The sequence below is a fragment of the Chiloscyllium plagiosum genome, chromosome 24 (assembly GCF_004010195.1).
Source record: "Chiloscyllium plagiosum isolate BGI_BamShark_2017 chromosome 24, ASM401019v2, whole genome shotgun sequence".
Lineage (NCBI taxonomy): Eukaryota > Metazoa > Chordata > Chondrichthyes > Orectolobiformes > Hemiscylliidae > Chiloscyllium > Chiloscyllium plagiosum.
Window position 1 is genome coordinate 51,798,622 of NC_057733.1, and position 14,261 is coordinate 51,812,882.

The window sequence follows — 14,261 nt, forward strand, 5'->3', positions numbered from 1 at the left end:
ATAGCTATGTAGAATGTAAGGCAGCTGTGGTCACTATCACCAAAATGCTCTCCCACCACAAGATCTGATACCTGCCCCGGCTCGTTTCTGAGCACCAAGTCTAGAATGGCCTCTCCCCTCGTCGGCCTGTCAACATACTGAGTTAGGAAACCCGCCTGAACATATCTTACAAAAACAGCTCCATTCAAATCTTCTGCTCGAAGGAGGTTCCAATCAATATTGGGAAAGTTAGTCACCCATTACAACAACCCTACTACGTCCACACTTTTCCAAAATCTGCCGACCTATGCTTTCTTCAATCTCCCTGCTGCTATTGAGGGGTCTGTAGTAAACCCCTAACGAGGTGACTGCTCCCTTGCTGTTCCTAATTTCCACCCATACTGACTCAGTAGGCAGGTCTTCCTCAACAATGGAAGCTTCTGTAGCTGTGATACCCTCTCTGATTAGTAGTGCTACACCCTCTCCTCTTTATCCCCCCTCCCTATTCTTTTTAAATGCTCTAAACCCTGGAACATCCAGCAACCATTCCTGCCCCTGAGAAAGCTACACCCTCTCCTCTTTTTCCCCCCTCCCTATTCTTTTTAAAAGCTCTAAACCCTGGAACATCCAGCAATCATTCCTGCCCCTGAGAAACCCATGTCTCTGTTATGGCCACAACATAGAACCAGGTACTGATCCATGCTTTAAGTTCATCACTTTTACTCCTGATACTCCTTGCGTTAAAGCAAACACACTTTAACTGATCCCTCGGTTCCTTCCCAGGAAAATCCTTCCCACTAGCTGGTCTACCTCTTGTTATTGCCTCACCTGCATCAACTCTCACCTCCGGTATACAGCTCAGGTTCCCACCTTGTGCCATACTAGTTTTAACCCTCTCAAACTACTCGAGCAAACCTTCCACCCAGGACATTGGTCCCCTTCCAGTTCAGATGCAACCCGTCCTTCTTGTACAGGTCCCACCTTCCCCTGAAGGCATCCCAATTATCTACATATCTGAAGCCCTCCCTCCTACACCAGCTGCGCCCTCTCCCTGTTCTTCGCCTCGCTATCTCATGGCACCGATAGTAAACTAGAGAACACTACTCTGTTCGTCCTGCTTTGCAGCTTCCATCCTAACTCCCTGAAATCACTTTTTATATGCTCAATCCTTTTTCTGGCTACATCATTAGTGCCAATATGTAACACGATTTCTGGCTGTTCTCCCTCCCCTTTTAGAACCTTACACACCCGTCGGAGACGTCCTGGACCCTGGCACCCGGGAGGCAACATACCTTCCGGGAATCCCGATCCTGACCACAAAATCTCCTGTCGACTCCCCTAACTATCAAGTCCCCTATCACGAGTACTGTTCTATTCTGCCCCCTTCCCTTCTTTGCCACAGAGTCAGGCTCTTCCTAGATGTCACAGTGGAACGAATAGTTAATTGAGAACTGCAGACCAGCGTCTACGGAAAGCAACACACAGACCAGAAACTTAACTACAGAAGCAATCATCCCCACACCCATAAACGGAGCTGCATCAGGACATTATTAAAATGGGCCACAACACACTGCAGCATCCAGGATATAGGAGCAGCAGAATAAAATTACCTAGACAGTGTATTCAAGAAGAATGGGTACCCGATAAACACAGTCCGCCCAATTCTTAAACAACAAACCCAATCAAGTAGGCACAACATACCCAGAAACTCTAGCCGCACTACCATACAAAGATATCTCGGAGATGACTACTAGACTACTTCAACATGGTAGCCCACAAATCTACCAACACACTGAAACACTGATGAACCTAAAGGACCTTATACTAACAACCAGCAACATGAGTGTCATTTACAAAATATCCTGCAAGGACTGTAACAAACACTACATTGGACGGACAGGCAGAAAACTAGCCACCAGGATACACAAACACCAACTAGTGTTGTGGAGAAAATATAGAGAACCACCAGGAGACGCAGAGAATTCTTCAAGAAGTAGGTATTTTATTTGCAAACAAAAATCTGTGACACTGAGAAAGCAGATTCTCAAATTCCCCCGAACCTCAGGGTCCGTGGATTTTTATATCTGTTTTTAACATATTTCTGTTAGCTTATCAGCATATCCAACTATATTAATCAAAGTACCTCACTATAGCTACACAATAAACCAGTGATGTTAGTTCCCATTATCTCTTTAGTTGTACATTCTACTTAATGTTATTCTAATGTCACGGTTAGATATTTATTGCTAACTGTGCTACAGTGATCTTTCCATTCCTGACTAACCTGTCATGATAGATATTTAGCTATTCCATCTGTTACAATAGTCTCCTGTCTCAAGCTGACTCTATTAACTATTAATTAGATATTTTAACGTCATGTCCCAAATATTTATTGTCCCAATCTTGTCATAATAACACTTAACAGAGAAACTTGCTTTATTACTTGTGTTATCTCATCTCGCTATAGTGACCTTTGAGACTAAACCTTACTCTGCTAATTGGTGTAAGAATGTTCCACTATGGTTATCCCATCCTGCCTTCCACAGAACACAGACTGCCAGTGGTCTTCATGCTTTAACCCTTCCCCATGCTTTCATGTTCTTTATTTTCCATATTTCCCCCCTTTGAGACCTACTGGTCTCACCCAGAGAAAGAAGACAATAAGCTCAGCCTGTCTTGTGCCCAATACAACAATATAGGTCCCAACACGGACTAAATAATTTTGGGATTCTGAGACTTAAAGGGTTCTTCCTCCTTTCCTGGGATCCCTTGGACCAAAACCTGTCGTCCAGTAACCAGAACAGGAAAAAAGACCCAAGATCCCTCACAATCTAAGACCCGCGCGTTCTTCAAAAGTATCATCGACGTCCCCATGTGGACATATTCCTTGCACCGTGTCGGCTGTTAGGTCATAATAGTAGAGCGGCGGAGTTCCATCAGAGGAGTAAGTACTTCCTAGGGTAGCTGAAATGACCACAAGTTGCCCTGTACTGACGCGAACTAAAAAGGATTTAATAAAAGGTAAAGAACAACAAAAGATGAAGGCAACAACAAGCAAAACTGCACCTACAATAAGATCAATCTTGACAAACCATGCTCCCCAAAACCCTAATATATTATTCAGCCAATCAAAAGCCTGATGACCAAACCCCGCAATGTCTTTTAGCTCCCGTCTTAGATTCTTAGTTTTTTCTATTGCTTTAATAAAAGATCCCCCAGGGCTAGTGTTGTTAGGTATAAAGGTACAGCAATGTTCCCCAAACATCACACAAACACTTTTTTTTTTCTGACAGTATCCAGTCTAGGGCCTATCTGTTTTGCCATGTCATTTTGGTAGTGGCATCCAATTGTTCTCCCAAGGCCACAAGGGCATTGTCAGTATAATTGATAAATCTCTGCCGGTTGTAATAAATGTAACTAATCCATTCAGCATTCTTGCTAACCCCTATCACTGGGATGAGAGCTTCCCAGCCCGCGGCAATCTTATTGCAGGCCTAAACTCATTAGGAATTCCTCTTGGCTGTCCTATGCTATCAATCCGAATTGTCGGATCAGAAACATACCGTCGTTTAGTTAGGCACAAAGCTGACTGTGACATCGCATCAAACTGCGCGTGTGGCGATATAACTATCTTGTGTAGGAGCATTACATGGGCACAGCTGCCAGTCCAGTCAGCGGGCAGCATTGAGCACAACCCTCCTTTCTTACCACACAGCCATCAAGTATCTGCCAGTGGGACGCATTGAGAATTTAAAACAGCCTCGAGTCTACCTCGAGTTCAATCGTATTCCCGCAAAGACCCTTAAAATAGTCGACTGGTGTGGAGCCATTTCGCTTAAAGCATTCAAAACTCAACCGTTCCTGTATCCTGAAAGCAGTCACCGGGAACGTGTAATTAGTCTTACTGGTGGACCACGGGGTACTATAACCACACCACCATTGGAGTTGCTACCTGCCCACATCATCCTGCTGATAGTACGTAGAGGCCTGAAGTAGGAGGCACCAAAACGGGCAATGGGATTGCCTTAAATTGATGAATCATCTGGGTTAAGAAGTCGGCTAGAGTGCTGCAAACGCCACTGAGTACAGGTGGTCGAGTTATAAGGCATAGGGACAACACAGTATTTGGGGGTTGCCTTAGTACACAAGAAACAGTCCTGTCTAGCCATCATTACAGCCGTATAATTTGCCCATTGATACCAGTGATTGTCACGGGCGCGTACCCGTGTTAGGACAGCAAGGACTACACTTCTAATACATCTTTGCCTCCCAGCCTGAATGATCCTGGCATTACCAGTCCAGGTCTGCCAACCTAATGGTGTCCAAGTCTGAGTATGCAGGTCTAGCATTAGAGAGGAAGGGTATTGGGGCACCCCCCATGTCTTCCCCATCCCCGCTGCCAGGAGAACTATGCTCCACATCTTCATCACAATCATTTCTAGAATGATCAGTATCCCCAAGAACTTCACCTGCACCTTGTTCTGAACCCTACTGAGGGGTACTAGCCTCCTGTGTGCCCTGCCCGTGTCGAAGTTCCTCGGCCTCAGCTCCACTTACCTTAATGTTAGAGTTAGTTTGTGTGGTGGGAGAGCTTTAGTACAATGATTAAGGTGGTACCATATGTGTCATCTTTCTACTTGGATGGTGGTAAATGATGCCTTAGTCACTACGAAAGGTCCCTCTCTCCTCGTCTCATTCCAGCGTCTTCCAAAAACCTGCACGTACACCCAATAGGTCCTTCCTCATTAACAGGTGCCGGTTCCCTTTGTGTTTCCTGCAGGTGGATAGTCTCATGTATCATAGTTAGCTGCTGCATATATTGCTTAAGTTCCAAGCTTAACTGCTCCAAGCTAAGCCCTTTGTATGGGCCTCTCCACCCGGGCACTGGCATAGGTCTACCTGCGAGCATCTCATGCGGTGTTAGATTGGTCATGCAATTAGTCTGCATGCGATAACTCATTAGCGCCAACGGCAGCGCATCAACAAGGTTGGTGCTTGCGCAGATCTTGTTTAATTTGGCTTTCAATGTCCCATTAATCCTTTCCAAAATACCTTGTGACTGGGGATGATACACGCACCCAAACCTCTGTTTGATTCTCAAAGACTGCAGCATCAACTTAACTACTTTCTGAATGAAGGTAGACCCATCGTCTGAACTAATTTCCAACAGTATACCAGACCTTGGGATAACTTCATTCGTCAGAAATTTCACTACTGTCCCAGCTCCTGGTTTCAACCTAATTTTCACTGGGCTAACTGATTTCACTTTCCCCATATTGATCATCTTCCTCCACTGTCACTGGCATGCTCCACTGGGGTGTTACCTTGACTTCCTTCAGATTCCCAGTTAAGTTGCAGCATGCTAGGATTTCAGTATAGCTACCATCCCTGGATTCCCAAACCCCTGTCGTGAGCACATGCCATTCCCTGACTGTTTCTACATGGCCATAGGTCCTAAGTCTTTAGATTGATATCCCTTATTTACCAGTAAGGTTACATGTGGTGCGGCACCTGGTACACTATATCATTTTTCCAGGAACGCATTTCTCTATTTGCAGAATCACTCCCTGCTCCCCTAATACTATTACTTCACTTCTCAAATGTTGTGGAGCAGTGACTTCCTGCTGCCACTGCCTCTCTAAAACCTCATCCTGAGACTCATCAAATATCACTGTACAGTGCAGCTCAGACTTAGGTGGTCTTGCTTTAGTCAACATCATCAACACTTCTGCTTCCCACATTCCCCAAATGTCTTGACTATCACTTGTTATATCCCCTATCCAATAAACATTAACATCTTTAACTTCTTGCATCACTAATTGTGTATTGGCCTTTTCTATGACCAAATCCTGCTGTTGCACTCCAATCTTACCTCTAACTGTAGTAAAGCATCTCGACCTAACAAGTTAATTGGCGTCTCTTTAGACACTAATATTGGCAGAACTGTCTCCCTCCCTTCCATTTCTAATCTTACTGGAGCTGTAAATTGGGTTAACTGTGATTTCCCTGAGAACCCTACAGTTTTAACAAATTTACTTGACATGGGAAGGTGAGAGGCATACCGAGGCTGTACATAAGTGTATGTAGCTGAAAATGTGTTGCTGGAAAAGCGCAGCAGGTCAGGCAGCATCTGCTGCGCTTTTCCAGCAACACATTTTCAGCTCTGATCTCCGGCATCTGCAGCCCTCACTTTCTCTCATAAGTGTATGTAGCTCCAGTATCTATCATCACCAGTGTCTGCGCCCATCTATATTAACTTGTATTACTGGTTCTTGATCAGCCTCCCATGCTACTACATTTCCTCCATTTCTACATCCCTGTCCTTGGGGACTCCAGTTTTGTTGAGGCTGTTGTTTAAATATGCCCTGCCCTGCCCCGGATACGTCACCTGCGGGAAAGCTTCTCTAAAAACCTCCATTGCTGGCATGGGACTTTCTGGCCCCTGTCTGGCTACCTGATAGGACCCTCCCCCCTCACCCCACTTGTGCCAGCACTTGGTTCACGCCAGTGTTTGATTACTGTATAGGTTCTTACTGGCAGCACCATTTTAGCCTTCGCTTTTTCTTTCTTTTTAAGCTCTTCAAGCTGCATTTGTGCCAGCTTCCTTTGCACCTCCTCCTGCTGTTCAGACAGTTTCTCTTTGTCTTTTTGAAACCTTTCAACTGCATGAGCTACATGATCTCTAAATTCCTGGTAGCTCATTGATGATGTTAGACCCACCACCTCCTCCAGTCTTGACCTGACTCGGGAGGACATTGCCTCAATGATGGAATTTCGGAACATTTCGCAACTGATTATGTCTTGCTCTGTTTCCAGCCTCCACTTCTTTAACTGTCTCTCCAAGTAAGCAGCCGGGTTTTACTTTCTCCCAGTGGATCCCCTCTCAGAGCCTGGGGGTCCATTTTGGGTGGATAACAGTCTCTTAAGGCCTGCCATACATTTTGCCTCACTCAATCAAACCCAACCCCATCAATCATTGGATTGTCTGCCGCATTTTTCAAATGGGCTCGGAACATTATTTCCTTTAACTTCGGGAGTCCTACCAACCTCACCAGCAGCGCCTTCAAGTCTCCTATAGCCAGCAATTGTCCTGTGGTTTCATCTTCAAAAGCCTTTATCCACTTTCCTGCTCCCTCATGTAAACTGGGCAGCGCATTCTTCAGCCCTTCCAGATCCTGAGTTGCCCAAGGAATGAATTGTGGGTTTCTCTTCTCTTTTATAAGGAGCGTTAGCATCCTTCCCTGTTGGCCCTTTTTCCCTTTATTGACACTACTTTTCAATAAATCCCTCTCGGGCTCTGAGTCTGATGCTATTTCTAATTCCTCCCATTCTTTAGGTACAAGGCCCTTTCCGTTCCTTGTCTCTCATCATCCCTTTCTGCTTGCTTTGTGTCACTTTCACTGCTTTTCTCCTCAGCCCTTCTTTCGTATCGCAATGAGTATTCCTCAATTGCGTTTTGTTCCCTTAGCCCATGCAGCACACTAATCTCATGTTTCAGCTCTTCTTGCTCTCATTGTATAGCTTCTATTTGCTCCTGCCTATCCCTTTTCTCTCTTGCTCTTCTTTCCCTCAGTTCATTTTTGTCTTCCGCACTTCTATCCCATTCTAACTGTCCCTCTATTTCTACTGTTCCCTTTATTACTGGATGCTGCTTCAATGCTTCTTCATTCAAGTAGGGAGGAGGTCCATTCAACTCTTCCACATCTGGGTATAGAGGAGGTGCTGATTCCTGCTCTTCTGTTTCCCGTAACTGCTCAGCTTGTTCTTTTGCAGCTTTCCTCGTCACCACAGGTGCCTGACAAGCTGCCTTCAGTTCCTCACTCTTTCCTGAAAAGTTTCAATATTTCCATCTCCTGATCCCTTTTTTGGTTTCTACTTTTAGATTTATCTTTCGGCTTATAGTTCTTAATTAATCCTTCCATCTCATTGCACATATGTATATCAAAGGTACCTTATTTTGGCCATTTATTCAATAAATCCTTAGTTTTTTTTCCCATTTCTCAGAAATTTTTACAATATCATTTCTTGCCACTGGAAATTTCTTACTCAGTATCTCAACTGCAGTCCCTCTATCCATCCTACGACATATTTCAGTCCAACTAATGTATTATCTTTGCTCTCATAAATCACTTCCTCATACCATTCAAGTCCAGTAGTGCTTTATTCAATAGTATAAGCAATTCCTAATTTTATAACTTGCAACCAATCTATCAATTTCTAAATGTCCTCAATTACAGCTAGTTAATACAAACAACCTATTCTTATTCATTCAACCTAAACCAATCTAACACTGCACCTTCAAAATGCATCAATCATTAACGGTTTCTTAAGAAATTTCTCTCTCAAAAAAAAACTACCTTAAATTCTTACATTGCAAAACAAAATCAAAATACCCCTGGATCTCGAGCTCCAGGGAAATAAAACACAAACATTTAACCACCAACAAACAACTATGCATACAAATCAGATCACAATGATCAAAGTATAAACTCTCTCTCACACACACAGACACACACACAGAAGCATTCTGCAAGCTGCAGCTGCTCGCGCTCTCTCTCACACACACATTCAGAGTGAAGAACTCAGCCGTAAATCAATCGCTGTCAGCCAGAGCCTTACTTAAACAGACCCTTTGTTCATTTCCAAAAATCCTATTATCCTACAGGCCTTATCTAAAACATTTAACAGTCTAGTAACACTATTCTCTGCTATTTTACTTTTAATCATCCACTATCAATCTGCCAGTTTTCTAAGCAGGTCTATCAGCACTTCCAGTAAAACAGTTTCCCCTTCTTTCTTCTGCCCTATCTATCTATAGGGTCTTATAAAGAAATTTTCCCTTCTTTATTCTGCCCTATATATTTATAGGGTCTTATATTTCTGCCCTATTTATCTATAGGGTCTTACATACACCATGTGGAATTTTTGCTACTTTTTATTCTTACTCACCCCTTATTCCACTGCACAGTTTTCTTGACCAATTCCTTCAACAGCAATTTACCCCTCGCCTTTGGATCTCCAGCAGGTTCCCGCACCTCTGAGTCCTCAAGGACCACTCGAAGCCAACAGAATATAGCTGAATTCACAGCAAAAATGCGAACTTTTTTTGTTGTTGGGTACCCTTATTCTGTCAGTCTTGGGAGTGCCGCCGGTGGACCAAGAAGCGCCCTGTTACTGCCACCCTCTGTCCAGGTGGGTCTCTGCATGACGCTGCTCGCAGCGCCAAATTTGTTGTGGAGAAAATATAAAGAACCACCAGGAGACGCAGAGAGTTCTTCAAGAAGTAGGTCTTTTATTTGCAAACAAAAAACTGTGACACTGAGAAAGCAGATTCTCAAATTCCCCCGAACCTCAGGGTCCGTGGAATTTTAAATCTGTTTTTATCGTGTTTCTGTTAGCTTATCAGCATGTCCAACTATATTAATCAAAGTACCTCACTATAGCTACACAATAAACCAGTGATGTTAGTTCCCATTATCTCTTTAGTTGTACATTCTACTTAATGTTATTCTAATGTCACAGTTAGATATTTATTGCTAACTGTGCTACAGTGATCTTTCCATTCCTGACTAACCTGTCATGATAGATATTTAGCTATTCCATCTGTTACAATAGTCTCCTGTCTCAAGCTGACTCTATTAACTATTAATTAGATATTTTAATGTCATGTCCCAAATAATTATTGTCCCAATCCTGTCATAATAACACTTAACAGAGAAACTTGCTTTATTACTTGTGTTATCTCATCTTGCCATAGTGACCTTTGAGCCTAAACATCACTCTGCTAATTGGTGTAAGAATGTTCCACTATGGTTATCCCATCCTGCCTTCCACAGAACACAGACTGCCAGTGGTCTTCATGCTTTAACCCTTCCCATGCTTTCATGTTCTTTATTTTCCATACTAGCCACCAAAAGAAATGACCTACTATCACGGGTATCCTTACATACACACAAAGAAGGATACCACTTTGAATAGGACAATACATCACATCCATCCTAGGACAGGCTAAACAGAGACACGTACAGGAATTCCTAGAGGCTTGGCATTCAAACCGGAATTCCATCAATAAGCTCAACAACTGAACCCCATTTATCAATCTCTGAGAAAAAGAACCGGAAATGATATTACCCACCTTAAGAAGCCGAGACACATAATAAAAGGCAGGATAGCAGCGTTTCACCAAAGGTTCACTAATAATGTCACTGAGCATGGTCACGGAATGTCTGAAAACAAACCTGCCCGCTCAGCCTACAGTTTACAGCCTACACCAGTAGTGTAATCCAACCTTTATTTCTTAGCTCTAACTAAATAGATTTGATCCCCCAACCCCCTCCAAAACATCTTCTCTTTTGACAATACTGTAATAGTCTAATTTATCATTACAGCCTCCCCCTTTCTTTCGCTAACCTTCCAGATCTAGGAACAATTAATCCTCAATTATGGTCTTTTTGAGCCATGTTTCAATTATGACCATAACTTCATTTTCCCATGTAGCTATTTACATATACGGTTCATCAGCCTTAACTGGCATGCTTTATGCGGTCACATACAGTCACTAAACCATAGAGGGTCTTTTGGTGCAGTGACAATGTCCTTACTTCTGAGATAGAAGGTTGTACATGCCCTGGAGGTATGTAGGAACAGGTCGATTTAAAGATAATTCATAGAAATTTTTAAAAATTAATAAAGTCTCCAAAGTCCTTCCAAACCACAGGGCTGCCTTCTCCTTAAAGAGATAACTGGTGGTGGTTTAACCTAAGGGTCACCACACCTTAGGAGATTGAGGAGAACAGTCCTTCCTTTATAATAACCTCAGGTGAAGTAGAAATTGAATACACACTGACTTGCAAATCACCATCCAATCAACTGAGCTAACCAACCTTTAATACATACTCTGAACCTAGTATGACCATACTTAGTACCTTACTATTTCATACACTAGTACAAACAACTTCTCCCAATCTTTTGTGTACTTGATTGTCCTGATTCCCCAACCTAGTTAGTTTAAACCCATTCCACTGCCCCAGGAAACATTGGTCCCACTTTTTTTCAGCACCTTCCTCAGAACCAGTCTCAATATCCCAAGAAATTCCTCCTATACCATCTCTCCATTCTATTTCTATATTCATATGCACATGGCATCAGAAGAGGAGATTATCAGAAGATTTTTCTGACACAATCTGCTTGTAAGACTTCATGCTTTTTTTCTACCCATGTCGCTGGTATTTATACAGTTCACAATGTCTAGCTATTATCCTCCCCAGCTCAGCATTTTTTGCAGCCTCTCAGTGATATCTCAACAACTTAACTCTGTGGATTCACATCTGCAAATGAAAATGTTGCTGTCTGTTCCCCTATCGTACAAAGACCTGTCATTATTACTTTCCCAATATTCAACTTTTCCCAGTCTCCACCATTTTGTACAGCTGAGCCTCCTCTGGTGGACTTAACTCTGCCTGCACTCCAGCACAAACCATCTTTCTCAACAGAACTAAATCATAATTAGAGAGCAAGATGCACTCAGGTATCTTATTTACTACTGGTCTGTAGTTCCTGAAAGTGACCCATTGCCTGAAGGCTTTGAGGCTCAAGTTATGAGAAATAAAGAGCATGAAAGCATGGGAAGGGTTAAGGCATGAAGACTACAGGCAATCTGTTACAAGGGGTTTGTGGAATGCTACATGAGTTAAAAGGTCACAGTGGCAGGATGGGGCCCTGAGGCAGGATAGGATAAGAATAGTGGAATCCTCCTACACCAATTAGCAGAGTAAGGTTGGGTCTGAAAGGTCACTATGGCAGGCTGAGGTAACAACAATTAGTAAAGTCAGCCTTGCCTGCTAAATGTCATCATGGCAGGTTGGGACATGTCGTCACAATAAATATTTAGGACATGACATTAACTATTTAATTAATAGTTAGAGGAGTCAGCCTGCTTGAGACCCTTGACAGTAAAATATCTAATCATGACATTAGAATAATACTAAGTAGGATCTGGGATGGAAGACCATTGTTGCAGAGGTGGCAATAAAATATCTAATCATGACATTAGAATAATATTAAGCAAAATGTAGAAAAAACCATAGTGGCAGAAGTAGAGAGATAATGGAATCTAACATCATTGGTTTATTGTATAGCTGGAGTGAGGTAATTTTGACTAACACAGTTGGGTATGCTGATAAGCTAACAAAAACATGATAAAAAAAGGTATGAAGAACCACGGACCCGGAGGTTTGGGGACACTCAAAAAGCAAATTTTTGAGTGTCATGGTTTTTTTGTTTGCAAATAAAAGACCTACTCCTTGAAGAACTCTCCGCATCTCCTGGTGACTCTCTACATTTTGTCCACGACAAAAAAGGTATGAAGAACCACGGACCCGGAGGTTTGGGGACACTCAAAAATTTGCTTTTTGAGTGTCATGGTTTTTTGTTTGCAAATAAAAGACCTACTCCTTGAAGAACTCTCCGCATCTCCTGGTGACTCTCTACATTTTGTCCACGACAAAAGACTTGCACACCACAAAAGCAATATGCATGACATTGGTTCAGTAGAATGATATCAGCCTGAGAATGCACCACCTTCTACTATTCCTGAAATAAGGAAAAAAAAGTATCTGAAAAAGGTCCATGTCCTCTCTGCCTGCACACCTCTAAACTGCAGGTAACAATATCCAGAAATGTCCTATCCACATAGCTCTCAGCCTCACCAATGTACCACAGAAACATCATTTATTGCTCAAGCTCCAAAACCCAGAGCTTAAGCTGCTCAGCTCACAATGTTCCTGCAGATGTAGTTGTCCTGGACATAGAAGCATTCTTGAATTCCCACATGGAATAGATTGTCAACTCCATGGAACTGAGTAGACCTGCTATGTCCCTATTTATTAGACTAACTAAACTGGATATAAATAAACTAAAGCCATACTTAGAAAGAAAATTTACAGCCCAGGAACAGGCCATTCGGCCCTCCAAGCCTGAGCCGATCCAAATGTACTGTCTAAACCTGTCGGTCAATTCCTAAGCATTTGTATCCCTCTGCTACCCACTTATTCATGCATCGGTCCAGACGCATCTTAAATGAATCTACCGTGCCTGCCTCTACCACCTCTGCTGGCAACGCGTTCCAAACGCCCACCGCCCTCTGTGTGAAGTACTTGCCGAGGGTATCCCCCTTAAACTTTCCACCTCTCACCTTGAAAGCATGACCTCTCGTTATTGAATCCTTCACCCTGCGAAAAAGCTTGTCTCTATCCACCCTGTCTATACCTTTCATGATTTTGTAAACCTTATATAACAAAAACTCTTACTTGCCCAAATTCACCTTTCTTTTGCTTTCTAACAACTGAACTTTAAATGCATACTCCCTATTTCTAGTCTCTGAAAAACCAACCATCATATATTGTCCCATGATGTCTCTCCTTGAATGTGCTGCATAATATTGTACTGTCATCTGTGTATCACCAAAACAAATTTTTCCCATTAGCTGAAAGGTCAAGGAACAGGGCACACCAATTTTAGGGTGAACATCAAAAGAACCAAAGGCAACACACACAGCCATTAGTATATGGAAGGTACTATCTAGCTGTGTTGGAGGCAGATTTGATTATGGACATCAAAACAGAATTGGATAATTATCTGAAGAAAAGGCAGAGCAGTGGCATTAGATGAGTTGCTCTGGCAGTGACCAAGCTTTGACACAACAACTCAAAGAGATTCTGTGACCCTGATTCCACTTTCCTTGGTAATGTTGACTGACTACTGCCTTTAACCCACTGTCTTTTTGCAGAGGTTTGTTCAAAATGAATGTACATGATAATAAAGAACAAATGTTAGGTAACTGGTAGAGCTGGGCCAAATCTTTGAATCCATCTGATTTTTCATCTAATTTTTCATCTAATTTCTGTCACTGAACCAATTCGTCAAGTATGGATACGGGAAATCTGAAATAAAATCTTTTTTTAAAAATTGGCAAAATTCACCAGGCCTGGCAGTATCTATAAAGAGACAAATAAAATTAATGTTGTAGGGCAACAGGTTTCCCTTATTATTTACTCTTCATTCTTAATACAGTTCACTTTTTCTGTTAAAAGCGGAAAGAATTGCAGATGCTGTAAATCAGAAACAAAAACAAAAGGCACAGTTCTGGAAGCTCAGTGGAAGAGTCACCGGAATTCTCTTTACAGATGCTGGCAGACCTGCTGAGTTTTTCCAAAAAAAATTATGTTTTTGTCCCTTTTTCTGTTTTTTTAAAATACATTGTTCATGCATTGCACCCATGATTA